Here is a 17367-nt window from a genome sequence, read left to right as displayed (position 1 = left end):
AACTAAAATGAACCAAAACAAAAAACAACCAATCACCATCACTACCAACAACAAACAACATTAATGTATCAATGGTGTTACCCATCACTGACTCTTGCATGCTTCAATACTGGCCTCCCAGCAAAAGCTACCCACTTATGAAATACTGGTAGGAATATTATGTGTAATTAACTGCCCTCTGACTGGTTTTGAGACCTGCTCCACAGGAAAGAATTTCATGCTTGGTCAAAAGCCCATGGGTGTGGAGATCATAGGCCTGAGGTAGAACTTTCTATTATTTTTCTGCTAAATAGTCATGGTGTCAAACTGTTCTCTAAATATTTGTGTTTATATCTATTGATCCAGTTAGTCAGAGTCAATTTGTTTTGGTAGAAGAGAGCATCCGATGCAGAGATGAATAACTAATTTAAGACCTGAGAACAAGTTAGTGCCTAGTCCTAAATCAACCTCTCTGCTACACAACGTTCAGGGAAGGTGACATAAGAGGAGACCGAAAGAATGCAAGAGGCCAGAGGATAGCCAGCATGCTGTCAAATGCCGTCTTCCAGATACGACATAGCTATTGTAATCATGAGCTCCCACACTTGATGCCATGCAGAAAACCTGCACAAGATAGATTCAGCCTAAATTCTGACCTCTGTGGGGGAGGTGCTCTCCAGGTCCCACCCCTTACTCAGGAGCTATTGACCAGTGACAACTGTTTTGGGAAGGAGAATCATTCTTTTATGAGAGTATGACCATTGATTTCCCATGCTTCCATATCCATGCACATTTTGGCAGTGCTAATTGGTCTTAGTGGGTTATCACGGAAAAAAAGAAGATGAAGGCCATGCTCACATTCAGGGATCCACACAAATACAGAGTTCTTTCTTAGAAGACATATAAATCATCTTTGTGTATTGTACAGTGATTCTAAAAACACCCCTTTACCATTTATCGAACACCTTCATTTCTAGGTGATTTTGGGGGTGTAGAAATTACCAAGGCTGATTCAAAGAATATTAACTGGCAATCACTTTACATTTGTTTTGTGTATGAGTACGTGTGTGTGTGTGTGTTTGTTTGTGTGTGTGCATGTGTGTGTATATGCTACACAGCAACTGTATAAAGCATCTTGATACTTTAAAAATGTACAAGACTATCCATCCACTGGCGTAAGGAAGAGGAAAGGTGAAGAGCATGTAATTTGATCTCAGGAAGAGTATTTTCCAGCTGAGGGCATGTTATTTTGGGAACATAGAGGGAATCTGAAAAAAAATTCTTTGTCACTGAAAATCTTTTATTAAACTCTCAATATCTTCATTTATAAAGTAATATAAGTAAAGTTAATATGTATATTGTTAATTAATGAAGGGATTAAGGAAATAATGAATGGAGAAAAAGCACTACTTCCTACTAAAAATGACTATTTGTTGCTACTATAAATAAATTTCCTAGCATACTTGAAGTTTTATTTTTATTTTTTATTCTATTCTTTCAGAATGATAAGTCCCACTTCACATCCATTTCATCAAAAAAGCATACATATCTATATTATCTTTCCCAACTCTTTACTATGTTAGTTCAAAATAGAAACACATGTTTGTCAAAATAATATGCCTCTGTATTTCTTTTCTTCACTATGTTTTAATCTCTGAAAACTGGAAAGATGAACCATCTAGGTGTGTTTCTCTATCAGATAACATAATGAATGCACTATGTTGGCAAATTTTCTTGCTATGTAATATTTCAAGTATATACGTCACTGCATTCTCTTTAAATCTAAATAAGCTTTAATGTTGAATTCATATCCAAAATAAATTCTAGCTTTAGATCAGAAATTTAGGGTGAATTTGCTGCTTTTGTCTGAGTTTTTTTTTTTACAGGTAAGATCTGATACAATGAACATATGTTGGAAGACTGAGAAAACTGATTCCAATACAAAAAAGAAATATAACAGGAACAAGACAGATAAACTTTCCAACAAGAACAAATATAAGCAGGCATAAATTTTTTTCTATGTTCTTTTATCTGGTTTTCTGGTCTACTCCTCGAAGGTATCATGCAAATTTAGGGTGGTTTTCCTCACTTCAGAAAACCTCATCAAGAAAGTTCCTCATAGGAGTGATCAACAACTTGCATCCCATGGGTGTTCAGTCCCCAAAAAGCACACAGAGGTTTACATTAATTATAAACTGGTTGGCTTATTAGCTCAGGCTTTTTATTAACTCTTACTTCCTACATTAACCCATAATTCTTATCTCTGTTAGCCACATAGCTTAGTACTTTTTTTCAGCGAGGCATTGTGAACTTACTTCCTCTGTGTCTGGGTGATGACTGCAGACTGACCCTTTCCTCTTCCCAGAATTCTGCTGTTCTGGTTGCCCCACCTATACTTCCTGCCTGGCTCCTGGCCAATCAGCATTTTATTAAAGCAATTCAAGTGACAAATATTTACAGAATACTAGACCATTGTCTCACAGCACTCCTCCTTTGGTCTAGTTGCATTAATTATCTATTATAGCATAATGAACAACCACAAAGAGTAAATTCAAGCAATTAATTTCCTATTTTGCTTGTGGAGAAATAACTTCATTAGATTATCTTGTGGTCTCAGGAAGCTATATTTTCAGTACCACAACCTGTGATTTTCTAGAAATAGTAGTTAAATTTCTTCACATGTTACACAAAAGATATTACAGAAAGGATAAACACCAAAAATAGGGGCCGTTGTGACCAACTTAAATTTTGTAATCCAAAACAATGTTATAGGGTACAAGATTTTAGTACGTCATAACTGCAAAGAATTGTGCTTTCCTTTATTTGTGTTTTTGTAGAAGACAGAATTAGATAATAAAAAGTACAAGAGTTTTTTTATTATTTATGTGTATTATATAATTAAGTTTATTGTGTATTAAGAGGTAATAAGAGAAAGTAGAAAGAATACAACATCACTTCTGATATAGTTTTCTATACTAAAAATCAAATACACAAATTGTATTTATCTTGCACATGTCTTTTAGTTGATTTTTTTTTCTAGTAGAGCCATCATTAGGAAGCTAATTCATCATACTAAAAGAGTTGTTTGTGTTATGTATTATAAATTACTGTAATAATATCCTGCACCTGATAGCTATTCATTTTTAGGACTGTCTGATTTATCATAAAATCAAACTCTACTCTTCTTAAAGATAAACAAATTGAAGTTCATTTTCTTGGTCTTTGGGGGGTATGCTGAAACCAAGATGCTTGAGAACATAATTATTAATTGGGAGTTAACTGTATTTCTGGTCCAGATTTTGATTACCTAGAAATGGTAGTTTAATTCTTCACATGGTTCTTTCAGACCAGTTTATGTTTTGCTATATTAGAGCCATTATGAAACTAAATTGGCTCGTGATGCCTATCACACAATAATCAGAAGTTTACAGAGTTTGTCTGATACTATTTGATAGGCAGATAACAGTTTAGTTTCATAATGACCTTCATATAGCAAAACATAAAATGACCTAAGAATAACAATGTGAAGAATTTAGCTATCATTTCTAGGTAATCAATTAGACAGTCTCTGTAAACTTCTGATTGTCAAAACTTTGATTCTACTTCTGATACTTAATAAATAGAGTCTAGCAATGCTGTCACATATTCTGCAATATAGTCTATTGTCTTTCCATATCAAAAGAGAATCATTTGACATAAAACTTAAAAAACATAAAAAAAACTTACAAAAAATAGAAGCATGGAAACAAGGCAGTAGGTTGAAATCCCTCCCCCAAGTTGAGGGAATAAGAAATTTTCAATACATAGAGGTGCACTTTGTGGAAAGAACAAAGATTCAGGATTCACATTTGAGAGAGTAAGGAACTATAAAAGAAATGTTGCTTTTTTCTTTATTAATTCTTTGCAAATTTCATATAATGAGTTTTGACCATATTCAGTCTGGTTCCTCAACCCCTCCAAGATTCACCACATTCATGCATACTTAACTTTGTATGCTCATTGAAAAAACCACATAGTCAAATTTGCTGCCCATATGTTCTTGGATATGTGGCCTTCCAAATATTGTTTTACTTCCAGGGGCTACACCCTTAAAGAAAATTGACTCTTCCAGCATTTAAGAATTGCCAGTAGTTCCACAGATAAGGGTGAGACGTCATGCAAACCTCCCCGCTCGATGCTGGTATTCGGCCTAGTTTGAACTTGTATAGATCTTGTGCATGATGTCATAACACTGTTCATATGGGCAACACAGGACCACCAGCTCAGGGATGACACTCCACATAATGGCCTGAACTCTCTCTCATTAACCACTAATTCATAAAATGCCTTACAGTCAGATCTTATGAAGGCATTTTCTTAATTGAAGCTTCCTCGTTTTAGTTGGGTGTGTGCTATATAATGAAGCAAATTAAGTAAGAGACAGTGAACAAGAAAGTAAGTGACGTTCTTCCATGCTTTAGTGCTGTGGGAGCACATTCTGCTCCTATTGCCTTTATGATACCAGCCCACTTGGGCGTGGTCTCTTTTGCTTTAAAAAACAGCTTTAGCCATGTGCTTGCTCTCTTGCTTCTGGCTCCCTCTTTCAGCTGCTAGACTCTGTTCCTGTTCGCTCAGAGGGCTGTTGTCTAGGACAGTGATCTGTAAGTTTTTCCCCTTAAATAAATAACCCTTTTATTATCCATAATTTTGAACTGGTGTGGGATTGTTTTGTGACTTACACTTTCTCTTTAGCTCCTGCCCTGACTTTTCTCAATGATGGATTATGACCTGGAAATATAAGCTGAAATAAAACCATCTTCCCCTAAGTTTCTATGGCAGTTTCAATGAGAATGACCCCCATAGGTTCTTAGATTTGAATGCTTATTCATAAGGGAACAGCACTATTTGATGGGATTAGGAGGTGTGGTCTTGTTTCAGGAAGTGGCTTGGAGTATTCAAAAAGTCCATTCCAAGTCCAGTGTCTTTGCTCTTCCTGCTTCCTGTGGATCTGGATGCAGAGTTCTCACTTATTTCTCCAGCACCATATCTGCCGTCATGCCATTATATTCACTGCCATGATGACAATGGACTAAACCTCTGAAACTGTAAGCAAAGCCCAATTAAATAATTTTCGCTTTATGAGTTGCTTTGGTCATGGTGTCTCTTCACATCCATAGTACACTGACAAAGACAGTTGCTTTTTGGTTATGGTGTTTATTATAGCAACAAAAGCAAACTATAACATACCTCTTTGTGACACAACTCAGGGACTTGCAGAGCAGGGAGCAGAAATACTTGAATAGCCAAAGATAAAGGTGAATGCTGCGGGAGCTACTTTTGCTCCTTCAGTCAATAGCCTTTGAGATACCAGCCCACTGGGGTGTGGTATCTTTTGCTTTAAAAATAAGTGGCGGCTGCCCTCTCTCTCTCTTGCTTGCTTTGGATTTCACTTCTGGCTATCAGATGCTTTTCCTGACCGTGCAGGAGGCTGTTGTCTAGGAAGGTGATCTGTAAGTTTTTCCCTTTAAATGAATAACCCTTTTATTAATCATAATTCCAAATTGGTGTGGGATTGTTTTGTTTTGTGACTTACACCTTTAGGTAAACTGGAGCAAAACAGTGTCTTCTGGATGTAATAGAACCACTTCCTTTGGAAACCTACAGCAGCTGGAGTTTCCTGCACAAGACGAGCCAGGATGTACTACAGGATGAAGGTGGGAGGGGCTCACCTCATTCATAGGTGAGAGGCTATCAATAGTTAATGGCTTCGAAAGCGAGTTGGTCTCCTATTAGAATGTGGCTGCCCTTATAGGTCAACCATACTCTAGTGGATGACCTTACACCCATGAGCATATGGGAAACACAAATAGAGCTCACTGGGTTCTTTTTTTAAGATGACATGGGGAAAGCTAATGACATGATGTAGGGAAATTATTGGTGAACTTGGGAAAATTAGTGGGCAGAAATGAAAAAATACATCATATACATGCATGATATTCTCAAGAGATTAGTGAAATATTTTATTTTAAAGCTAATACTAATAATTCCAAGGTGTCAGACTCGTGAACTCTAATGACTAACTGCCTATATGAAAAAACACAAACTTGTCTTACATAAAAGCTAGTAGATTTTATAAACTGACATTTGGTTTATTTTATATGGTTAATATCCAAAGAAGCACATCTATCATACACATACAATTTGGATAGGAAGTCATTTTAAATGGGGTTCCATGGAACAGGTCTTGACTGGCATGACCTACGTGTGGTTATTGTGCAGTCTGAATATCATGCTTCACACTCCATATAGTATTTTATTTTCTTAGATCATCTCGAGCAACTTTTCCATAAAAATTATTATTTTATATTGATTTGTGTAAATCAACATAAAGTTTAAACCCATTTAACTCAGTCCTCTGGTAAACACAAGATGCCCAGCATTAAGTTCATTTGAAGTTTGTTAGTTTTTGCAGAACAAATACCTGTGTGGAGCACAAAACACAAGCTAGGAAAACTGCACTTCTAGTAATAATGCATCCAAGGCTTGGAAATGTACGGTTTACATGTAGCTGTGCCTCTCACCGGCTGCGCTAAAAAATAAAGTGTGTGTTATGTCTCCATAATCATTTTCTTTGTTTTTTCCCATTGATCTGTATCACTGTCAGTGTTCTGTGGATGAAGTTACAAATGACAGAATCGTTAACATCATGCCAACTTTTAGGTACTTAAAACACTGTTTTTTATTTTTAATGTGTCACAGTTGGGCACACAAATACAAAGAAAGGATTCCCATGTACAAAATGAGTGCATTCCACTGTAATACAGGGCCTCTAACAGAAAAGGAGCACACTTGGATTTGGGTAATTGGGCTCATCGGAATCACTGAAATCTGCTCTGATACCCTGCATTTTCCACTTGCCTAACAGCCAGTTTCTCTGTCTCTTTTAGACTTCCTTTCTTCATGCTAAAGAGCGGAATCATTAGGCCTTCACTACAATCTTTAATAGACTCAGAGTTTGCAATCACAATATTATCTCCCTCTGGGATGTGATTTTGTGTTTGTTTTCTGAACTTCCTGCAGAATTTTTTAAGACCCTAAAGACAGAAACTAAGTCTTTTAAAGACAGAGGGACTATATATTACAACTAAAAATGTACTTCATTAAAGGACATAAGGAATTTACATTTAACTGAACAGACATTGTTTAACACTTGTAAAAAAAAGTTGACAGAAATGTCTCTCTTTAACATTCACAAATGCAAATAAATGATCAAAAGACTGCAAACATTGTGTTATTTACTGTATTTGGTACCATAATCATAGTCTGATTACTCTTATTTTTCACCGTCTTTTACTACCTCATATCTATCTATCTACTCTCCTCTCTATAGGTCATTTTCCTATGTTCTTGTTTTTTGTTGTATTTACTGAGCCATAAAGTTTAACTAGAGCAATCCTTATGGTCATGATTTTATAGGTATCCAATAGAGTCTGGTGAGCTCATTATTGGGTATGCATCTGAAATACAGGATTTTTCTCCCTATTAATGTTCCGGTAGCCAATAGTTCAGAAGGGAGAAATAGGTCCCAATGAGCCCCTCCAATATCCATGTCTGATCATTGATAGTTTGAGTCTTATAAAGGCTCATTACAATCAACCACAGCTGTTGTATACTCATGATTTCAAGGCTATTCCATACCCAGACTATATTTCACTGCCCTTCTCCTTATCTTCTGGATCTTAAATTTTCCCTCTCCTTCCATTATATTTCTTTAGTCTAACATGGAATGAAATTAATGTCCACTTTAAGATCGCACACTCAACTATCTTTTTTTTCCCTCAGCAATTTGAGAAGCCAAGAATGACTGATAAACTTGAAGTATTTCTAATGAGAGTCTTCTCTGTTTAAAGTGCAGAGCAGAATTATTCTGTTGGTAGAAGCATAGGTGCTTAGAATGCAGCCTGGTATGACATCATTTAGCTAAATGACAGTAAGAAGTTCCCCTGTAGGGCCTATTACAGATCCAGCCATGAGATTTTGACCAGGTTTACAGTACCAGGATAGAAATCCTGGGTGTGCCTAAAATCAAAGCAGAGAGTGCTTCTTGTCTCCGTAAGCACTGTGTCACTGTTGAACCAGTGGACACATCCTGCCTTGTGGTTTGGTATCACAGTTTATAGAGTTCACAGCCGTGTAAGACCACTGATGGGTTTTCTTCTATAACTGCTGAAGTAGCACTTTTTGGTATCATGAAAGCTGGAGAGCAGAGAGGAAGGTTCCAGCACTGTTCCAGCTTGGTTTCTGTATATTTTACAATCAAGGTCTATGGTATTTTCAGCAATAGGGTCTTATCACTTAGTTCTGTTGGGCAACCAAGAGTGATGTTATGGGCCTGTATTATTTGAGTAACCTCTAGAGTCTTTCTGACTAATAGCTCATAAGGAAGTATCCCACACTTGGCCCTAGGAACAATTCATGGCTTCTAGGAGATTAATATGACCAAACAGAACACCTCCATTATCAGTCTTACTATTTTAACTGTTTTGCATAATAGGTTTCAATATGGATTTTTGTATACTCTTTATTTTGTTTATCCCCATCATTTCCCTCTATCCCCACTCCTGTTAAACATCTCTACCCTCAATATTCCCCTCTCTACTTTCATATCACTTAGGTTAGTCTAATCTCACCAACTTATCCCTCTCCTTTTTTTTTTTTGACTTTTACAGGTGTTTCAAGTTAAACCTCTCAAGAGCAAAACTCATTCCCCAATAAAAGAAAGAATATCCCACATTTTTCTTTCTGAATCTGGGTTACTTCAGTATAGGCTTTTCAAATTTATTTGCAAATTTCATAATTCCATGTATTTTTGCCATTAATGTTCTATCATACTTATAGTGGCCACTGACTTCTCTTCCTTCCTGATGGATGCCTCTTTTCTCAGTTGACTGCTTCCTTTTCTATTAAGCTTTATAGCTTCATGAGGTCCTACTGTCAATCACTGACCTTATTTCCTGAGAAAATGGAGTCCTATGTAAGAAGTCCTTTCATGGGTCTATCTTTTGTAGCATATTCACTATGTTTTCTAATAGTTTCAGAGTTTCCGTTTTAACATTGAGGGGCTTGATATGTTTGCAGTTGGGTTTTATACAGGATAATAAATAAGGATCTATTTTCATTTTTCTGCATGTAGATGACCAGTTTCCCCAACATCACTTGTTTCTTTCTGACGTCTTTGTTAAAAAAATAAAAAAAGGTGGTCGTAATTGTGTGAATTTGTATTTGGACCCTCTATTCTATTCCATTTATCTACATGTCTGTTTTGAGATAGTATCATGCGTACCTGCTCTTCCATTCCCTAAGGTTTGGTACTGCCCATAGTGGGCAGGGTCTTTTTGTGTTAATAAACTTAATTAAGACAATCCTCCACAGATATGCCCACTGGCTAACCAAATATAGACAAACCTTTACTGAAACTCTCTTCCCAGATTATTATAAGTTGTGTGGAGTTGACCATTAAAGCTCTCACAAACATTGTATATGATTTCAGTTTATTCTATAGAGCAATAGTAAGAAAAAAAACCCAGAATGGTAAGCACATATGTATTAATTTCTCTCTGGTCTTGCCTTTGGATGTGTCTTCACCAAGCTCTTACCACTGTGACTTTCATGTTATGATGTACTATAACCTGGAACTGTGGGTAAAAATAAATCTCTTTCCTCCATAAGGTGCTCTCGTCAGTGTATTTTATCACAGCAAAAGAAATAAAACTAACATTGTATTTATAGAAATAGCATAAGTGGTTCTCTTTTTGCTCTGGATTATTTTGGTTATCTAGGATTTTTCATCCTTCCAAATTAATTTTAAGATTTTTTGCCTATTTCTATAGAGAATAGCATGAGAATTTTTATTGAATTGCACTGAATTTGTGAATTACTTTTAGTATCACGGTCATTTTCACAATACTAATTCTTCTAATATTTGACCATAGGCCTTTTCATTTTCTTGTACCTCCCACTCTTTCTTTCCTCAGTTTTAAAACTTTAATTGTAGACATCCTTCAACACTTTAGTTATGGTAATCCATAACTAAACTTTACTTTGAAAAGTCACAGTTTTGTATTTTAGGAGAAGTGTACTTGGTAGTCTATCATTGTTCAAAATTCTTTATGGAAAAAAGAACAGGATGGATGCAAAGAGCCTGAAATATAGAAATGGAGATGGATACAGAAAATCTAAGAAACTGGCTTTTGTCTTTGTAAAGGGTGGAAAGTTCAGAGATCCAAGGAAAGGCCAATTTTGCAGTCTTAGTTAGAAGCAGTCTCCTGGAAAATGTTGTCTTTTGTCAGAGGTTAATATTTTTCTACAAAGGTATTCCATAAACTTCTAATGCACACATATTATGAAGGACACTCTGCTCTACTTAAACACTACTGGCTTAAATGTTATCATCATTAAGGAATAAATTCATTAAAAATAAAATATTGTTTATAAAATGTTTGGGTGCAATGGCTAAAGCTGATACATGGAATTACATATTGCATTTCATATGACCCCTCTTTTTTTTCCTGAAGTGTAAAATGCATAAAGTTTTGAAGTACTGTTACAAGAACTTATGTGGAATTCTCTTCTGTTAAAGAAAGAAATGTTTAATAATTAAGATTAATAATCATGGAACAGGAGAGATAGCTGTAGTAGACTATCTTTTGGGTCACCAACCAGATGCCAAATTATAACAGGAAGACTTCTTAGCTAGTTATGAATGCTCAGCCTAATATTATGCTTGTTGTACGAGCTCTTATGATTTAATTAAATTGTTTATCTTCATTTACATTTTGATTCGGGCCTTTTTACCTTTATTTTATTCTGTTTGTCCTACTCCATGTCAGCTGGCTGGTTTCTGCCTGGGCTGGTACCGGAGAATCTCCCTTTCTTTCTTCTTTGTTCTCTTTTATCTCATTCTCTCTCAAACTTGGATGATTCTTCCTACTTATTCTCTCTGCCCGTCAGCCCTGCCTGTTCCTCTCCTGACTAGCTACTGGCTGTTTAGCATTTTATTAGACCAATCAGGTGCCTTAGGCAGGCAAGGTAAAATAGCACCACATCTTTATATAATTAAACAAATGCAACATACACAAATGTAACACATCTTTACATCATTAAACCACTGCAGCATAAGCAAATGAAACACACTTCTACATAGTTAAAATAATATCCCACAGCAGATAGCTCAACAGTTAAGACCATTTTTACACTTTCAGAGGACCCAGATTAATTTTTCAGCTCCCACATGGTGGCTCACAACCACCCGTTACTTCAGTTCCAGAGGGATCTGATGCCTTCTTCTGATCTGAATGTGCACCAGACACACACATGGTGCACATACATACATGCAGGCAAAATACTAACAAATAAAATAAGCAAACCTTTAAAAAGTTAAAAAGAAGGGTCAAGAGTCCATATACAGCCGGGCGGTGGTGGTGCACGCCTTTAATCCCAGCACTCGGGAGGCAGAGGCTGGCAGATCTCTGTGAGTTCGGGACCAGCCTGGTCTACAAGAGCTAGTTCCAGGACAGGCTCCAAAACCACAGAGAAACCCTGTCTCGAAAAACCAAAAACAAAAAAAAACAAAAACAAAACAAAACAAAACAAAACAAAATCCAAAAAAAAAACAAAAACAAAAACACAAAAAAAAGAGTCCATATACAGATTCAATAGTTTTGTTATTAAAGACACAGAAGACTGTGTGGCAATATTTTAGTTATTCTAAAAGAGTGTTTTAGTTATTCTAAAAGAGTGTGTCAATTTCTCAGTGCTAAGAATGTCTGTAAGTATGCACAAATGTTGGAAGTAACATATACTCTATACTGCAGAACACAATCATACTCCTGTGCCTTGTTGCTCCTGTGCCAAATACAGAGAATCTGATATAAAATATTTGAAGCCCGAGAAGAGAAGACAGTTCTAAATTGAGAAGTTGTGATCTAACCCCAAATTAATGACAAATTAATTGTCATTTGTTCCTACCAATGTTCACTACTAAAAGAACTATAAATTATAAACATTTTAATTAGTTTCTGTAGCATGATTGATAAAAACTCAGAGACGGATATTGGGGTTTAACCTGAAGGTCAGAAAAGCAAAACAGCCAGCCACTGGCTCTTACCTCTGCCTCAATCCAAAATGGCTATCCTGCCTCCAGGAATCTCAAAATGAGACTGTGTCTAAGATCTTTCTCCTCCCATCTCATATTCCTCTCTAGGGTGGGATTAACGGCGTTCATCCTACTGTTGGGTTTCTATGGTAAACTAGTGTGGCTACTGGAATTAAAGGTGTGTGTCACCACTGCCTGGTCTGTAAGGCTGATCAGTGCGGCTGTTTTACTCTCTGAACTTCAGGCAAGCTTTATTTATTAAAATACAAATGAAATATCACTACAAGATTCTTTCATATATCCATAAACATCATATGCCAATTTCCTCTTATTTGTCTAAATTCTTCCAGAAAGCACAATCATTAATGCTGAAAGCAGCATGAAAATATTTGTTCACATGGAAAAGAAAAGCCCTCTGTTTGAGTTTTCTACACAGAGAGGTGGTTGGTCGGAAAGAATCTAGTTCTTTATGTTCAGGATGAGAAGGAGTAAAGTAGGCAGACAATAAAGTGTCAAAGGGCTTAGAAGAGATTGTCAAAAGGTGGGTGAGATACTCACAGTACTGCATGGAAGGATGCTGCTCAGCAGGCTGCATTCTCTCTTTGATGCATGCATGTTCCATTAGTAGGAACTGCACGTGCATTTTCAGAAAGCATTATGCCGCATGGGGCACACAGGAAAGGAAAACACAGGAACGAGACTTTTTAAAGACTTTTATTTTCTTTTAAGAAAGAAAAGGGAAACAAGATAGGATAGAACCCCCAAACCATTTTGTGTCTCTACTCCCATGGTGATAATTACAACTGTGGATGCTGAAATGAAAGCATGCACTTTCAAAAGACTCTAAATGTAGTCATGTGCCCTCCCACTCCTGGGTAAGCCCAGATTTAACAGCTTATTTGAGACCTGGTACGTCAACCATGCATTTTATAGAACAGTAGGTATACTGCACAGAGGTTTCGACTTTCTTTTTCTCTTTTTAGTTATTTATTTTCAAGGATTTAAAAATATTATAATTATAAATTATAGAACTCATGTTCCTCTATAGGTATAAGTCTTTTACATAGAATATACAGTGCAATAAGTACTTATACAACAAAATATACCTTAAATAAAGGAGCAGCCCTACACGCTATTATATGTTTAAGATTATAATTTTTGCCAATAATTGACATAGAGATTATTTAGTCCTTTTTAAAGCAGTTAATACAAAAATTTAAACAGAGGTATACGTCTCTGAAGTGCATATGATGTTGGCAATGCTGTAAATATTTTTGAATTCCTAGCATGTGTGAAACATTTGCAAAAAATATCCTGGCAAATAAATACTGAGTCAGTTCCAGAAAGGGAATAGATACAAATAGAAATTGTTTTATTCTTCTAAGTCAATTCATTTTGGAAAGGCGCATGGCAAGCTTTTTCTATAGTGATGAAAAAATAGTTTCAATGTAAGTCGTGAATAGACCAGTTCCTACTGATTAACATTTGCTACATGATAGTTCATGTGCATAATAGAAATAGATGTGATTTCTGCAATATAATTTAATCAAATGCCTTAAATTTTTCTAGTTAAAAAAATACTGACTAGCCTGCAATTATCACTGTGTGGTTTGTGTGCACAAAGGAAAGACGGTCGCTTTAGCATTGCCACTCTGACCTCTGGGGCTATACGGATTGTTAAGATCACAGTTACTCCTTGGATTTGAAGGGGCAATTTATAATTCTGGAACTTACTTTGTCTCACTGGATGGTTTTCCCAACGTTTTTAAAATAAAATAGATAAAGCTAATTATACTGATGGCTCTTACTGTAACTTCCTCTGAGATTATTGTCCATTTTCATAATAATTCTGGTATGTATTCATAGCAACATGCCTATTATAGATGAGGAAACCAGACTTGGAAGTTAACATGCTTTTCTGAAATCCCACAGCTACCAAATTTGAATCACTTGGACCTAGCTGCCTCTGGTATAAGATTATGTTTATCCTCTATTGACGCTTCTGTTTTCATGCAGGCAAAGGCTTATCTTCAACCAATAACTTATTAGTGATAAATAAAATATTTAATATTCTTCAAGTAATTTTGATGCATAAAGGAAAAGTTGCTTTCCCTCGTATCACTTGATTTGCAACATAAATTCTTACTTGTAATATAATCTATACAATAACATTTAATGCAGCCTAAATAAAATAAGAGGTACAATGAAAGAGCTCATCATTTTGTGATATTTCGGAATATAAGATAAAGATTTATTTTTGTTGCAGATGAAGACACCTTTAAATGCACACTGTATTTTACAAGTGTATAATTATATAAACTGCTTCAATACTTAAATTTAGTAATTGGAGGATGTACACCATATTAGAATATTGGCCAGCATCAAAATAATAGATTGATTTTTACTTATTTCAGCTATTGTCTGGATCCATAACCACAAATAACGTGCCAGAACTTCCGATGTTTAAAGGATCTATTTCCTAACCAAATGTTCTGCACTTGCATACAAGTGATAAATATTTGAGCTTTTGGTAGCATAATGAATCTAGGTGCTTAAAAGCTTTCTCCTGTCACAAAGTTTTTGAAATAGAAAAGAAAACTTCCTGCTGTTTGATTCAAATTGGATTTCCAGATGTCCAGGGTCAAAGGTTAGAATGAAAAGTATCGTGTTTTGCTCTGCTCTACCCAGGTGGCATGTCCTCACATGTGAGTGCTTTCCCAGAGGGTGTCCTCTTTTAGTCTTGCCCCTACTGTAAGAGTTTTGTATCCTCTCTTTTCATTCCACCTTGTAAGTAACCTATGTCTGTTGAATTTAGTATTTTGAAATGTTTGCAGTATGTACCTTTAAAACCTAGTTATATGTGCATCAATAGGCAAGCTGATAATTCTCTTCTTTCTCAGTTTGATGTGCTACTAGGGAGCTAAATATTAGCATTGTGGAGGATATTGGGGTTTGGACTTCCCCTTTATAATCAACAGCATGTAAAAACAATGACTGCATAGGCTGGAGTCTAATTACTGCTCAAAAATGTGAGACCTGAGTCATATCTTTTGTTCTGGAAGAGACGCAACCTGAACTGCTCCAAAGATCAGTAATGCGTAACTGTCTAAACCTGGCCCCAGGAGAAGACTTTCTGGAAGAATATTCCATACCTTTTCCCCCTCCTATAAGAGTCAGTCCAAGTAGGCCTATGAAAATACTTGATAAAAAACAAAAACAAAAACAAAAAATGCTCCATGGGAAAAACTGCTTTCTTTAGAGGCTGTGGGTAACTCTTCAATAACGAGTTCAAGAACCTCAACAGAGGGAAGACAAAACTTTATTTTTCTTTCTGCAGAACCCAGCACCAGCCTTAACAAAGTGACAAATGTACTGTCCAAGTGCCAAGGACATTTTTAATAACTCGGAGCATGTGCCTACCCTTGCTCTCTGTTGGCTGGGTATTTGTGTAAGTGCAATCTTCCTGGGTCTCTATTCCAAATCTCTCTCCAGGATTTCTTTATTCCCTACTAAGGTAAGTTATTTTCTTTAGTCAGTTCTACTTCCTTACCATTTTTACAGATGCTTAACCTTGTAGGTCAGTTGTCAGGGAAGTCCCTACGGGGCAGGGAGTCTGGGTAAGTGACATCAGTTCTTGATTGGGGAGAGGAGAGTGAGCAAGGCTGAATTTTTCCTGCTTCTGTAACCCTTTATTGAAATGAAATCCACATAGATTTTTTTTTTGTAAATTGAGAATGGAGCATCATGCTTCTTATTTCTCAGAGGCTTTAAAAGTAATACAAAATCCATCTAAAACACAGATGGGAACAATGATCCCTTTGGTCATTGTCCACTCTCATTTTTTGAGAGTATGCTGTCCTATGAAGGATGTGTCTTGTCAGAACCCCTTCAATGAAGACCACAAGATCTCATTGTGATGTTGGTAGGTGGGGTCAGCAGGATGAAATCCTAGTGACATCATCAGGTAGCATTAGGTGATATTCTCCTTGTCGATTACTATTATAAACTGAGAAGCACAAGATAAAGCAACAACAAAAACCAACACCAGACATTATGAATCGATTTTCTTTTCTTTTGCTGAACGACTACTAGAATTGCTTTATGGTTTGATTACTTTTGCTGTTGTTTTTGCTAGCCATGTTGTATTAGCTACTTTTCTTGTTTCTGTGAGAGACAGTCTGATGGAGGCTATTTAAGGGTGAAATTGTGTATTCTGGCTCATGGTTTGAAAACACACACTGAACAGGGAAGTTGTGGAAAACAATGCAGCTTATCACATATTGTCCACAGGTAGAAGCAGAGACACTGATGAACTGTGAAGTTTAGTTTCCTTTCTCCCTTTTCTTCTTTTAAATGTAGAACCCAAGCCCACAGGATGGCACCACCCATATATAGTGGTTGGTCTTGACCCCTCTGTAACATGTAAGTCTTATTTATTGGTTTCCATCATTTATGACATTTATAAAGTGTGTGGCCATACTGTGATTAAAAATTCCACAAGTATGCAGTGAGTAGACAAGAACAAGAACAAAAATGTTGCTCCCTCTCACTCTCTCAAGATTAAGTTAAATGGCCATTCCTTTTTCTACAACTTATTTTACTGTTAGGGGTTGTTGTATGGATTTTTAAACTTCAAAACATCTCATGAAGTATTATTAGGCCAGTAGTTCTCAACACGTGGGTTGTGACCTTTTTGGGGGGGGGCATCACATATCAGACATCCTGTATATTAGATATTTATATTATGATTCATAACAGTAGTAAAATTACAGTATGAAGTAGTAATGAAATAATTTTATGGCTTGGAATCACCACAACATGAGGAACTGTATCAGTGGGTTTCAGCATCAGGAAGGTTGAGAATCACTGAAGGTCTTTATATGTTGACAACATCTTTTGGCTCCATGGTGAGAAAGACACAGGAAAGAGTAAAAGAAAACAAGAATGATTTAAAGGAGGAAGCAGAAATTACTGGAATAAAATAGATGTGTCCCAAATAATCTATAATTCATAATTAAAGTGGTAGAATATAAACTAGGGAAGGATATGTTGTAAGACTGAAGGTACTGGGTACTCTTCCAATGTCTCCTGCTCCAACGGTTACACCTATGTCTGTATTGAAAGGGAGCATGTCCTAAGTGTGTAGTTTGTTAATGCCATAAGAAAGTTATTGCACAGACTCCTGACAAAACCTGCTCATATCTTTCAATATCTGCATTTAACCAAGAACTACCATGTCTTTTCTATGAACTCAT

This window comes from Microtus pennsylvanicus, chromosome 3, assembly GCF_037038515.1.
Source record: "Microtus pennsylvanicus isolate mMicPen1 chromosome 3, mMicPen1.hap1, whole genome shotgun sequence".
In the NCBI taxonomy this organism is placed as follows: domain Eukaryota; kingdom Metazoa; phylum Chordata; class Mammalia; order Rodentia; family Cricetidae; genus Microtus; species Microtus pennsylvanicus.
Note: the sequence above shows the minus strand (reverse complement) of the source record.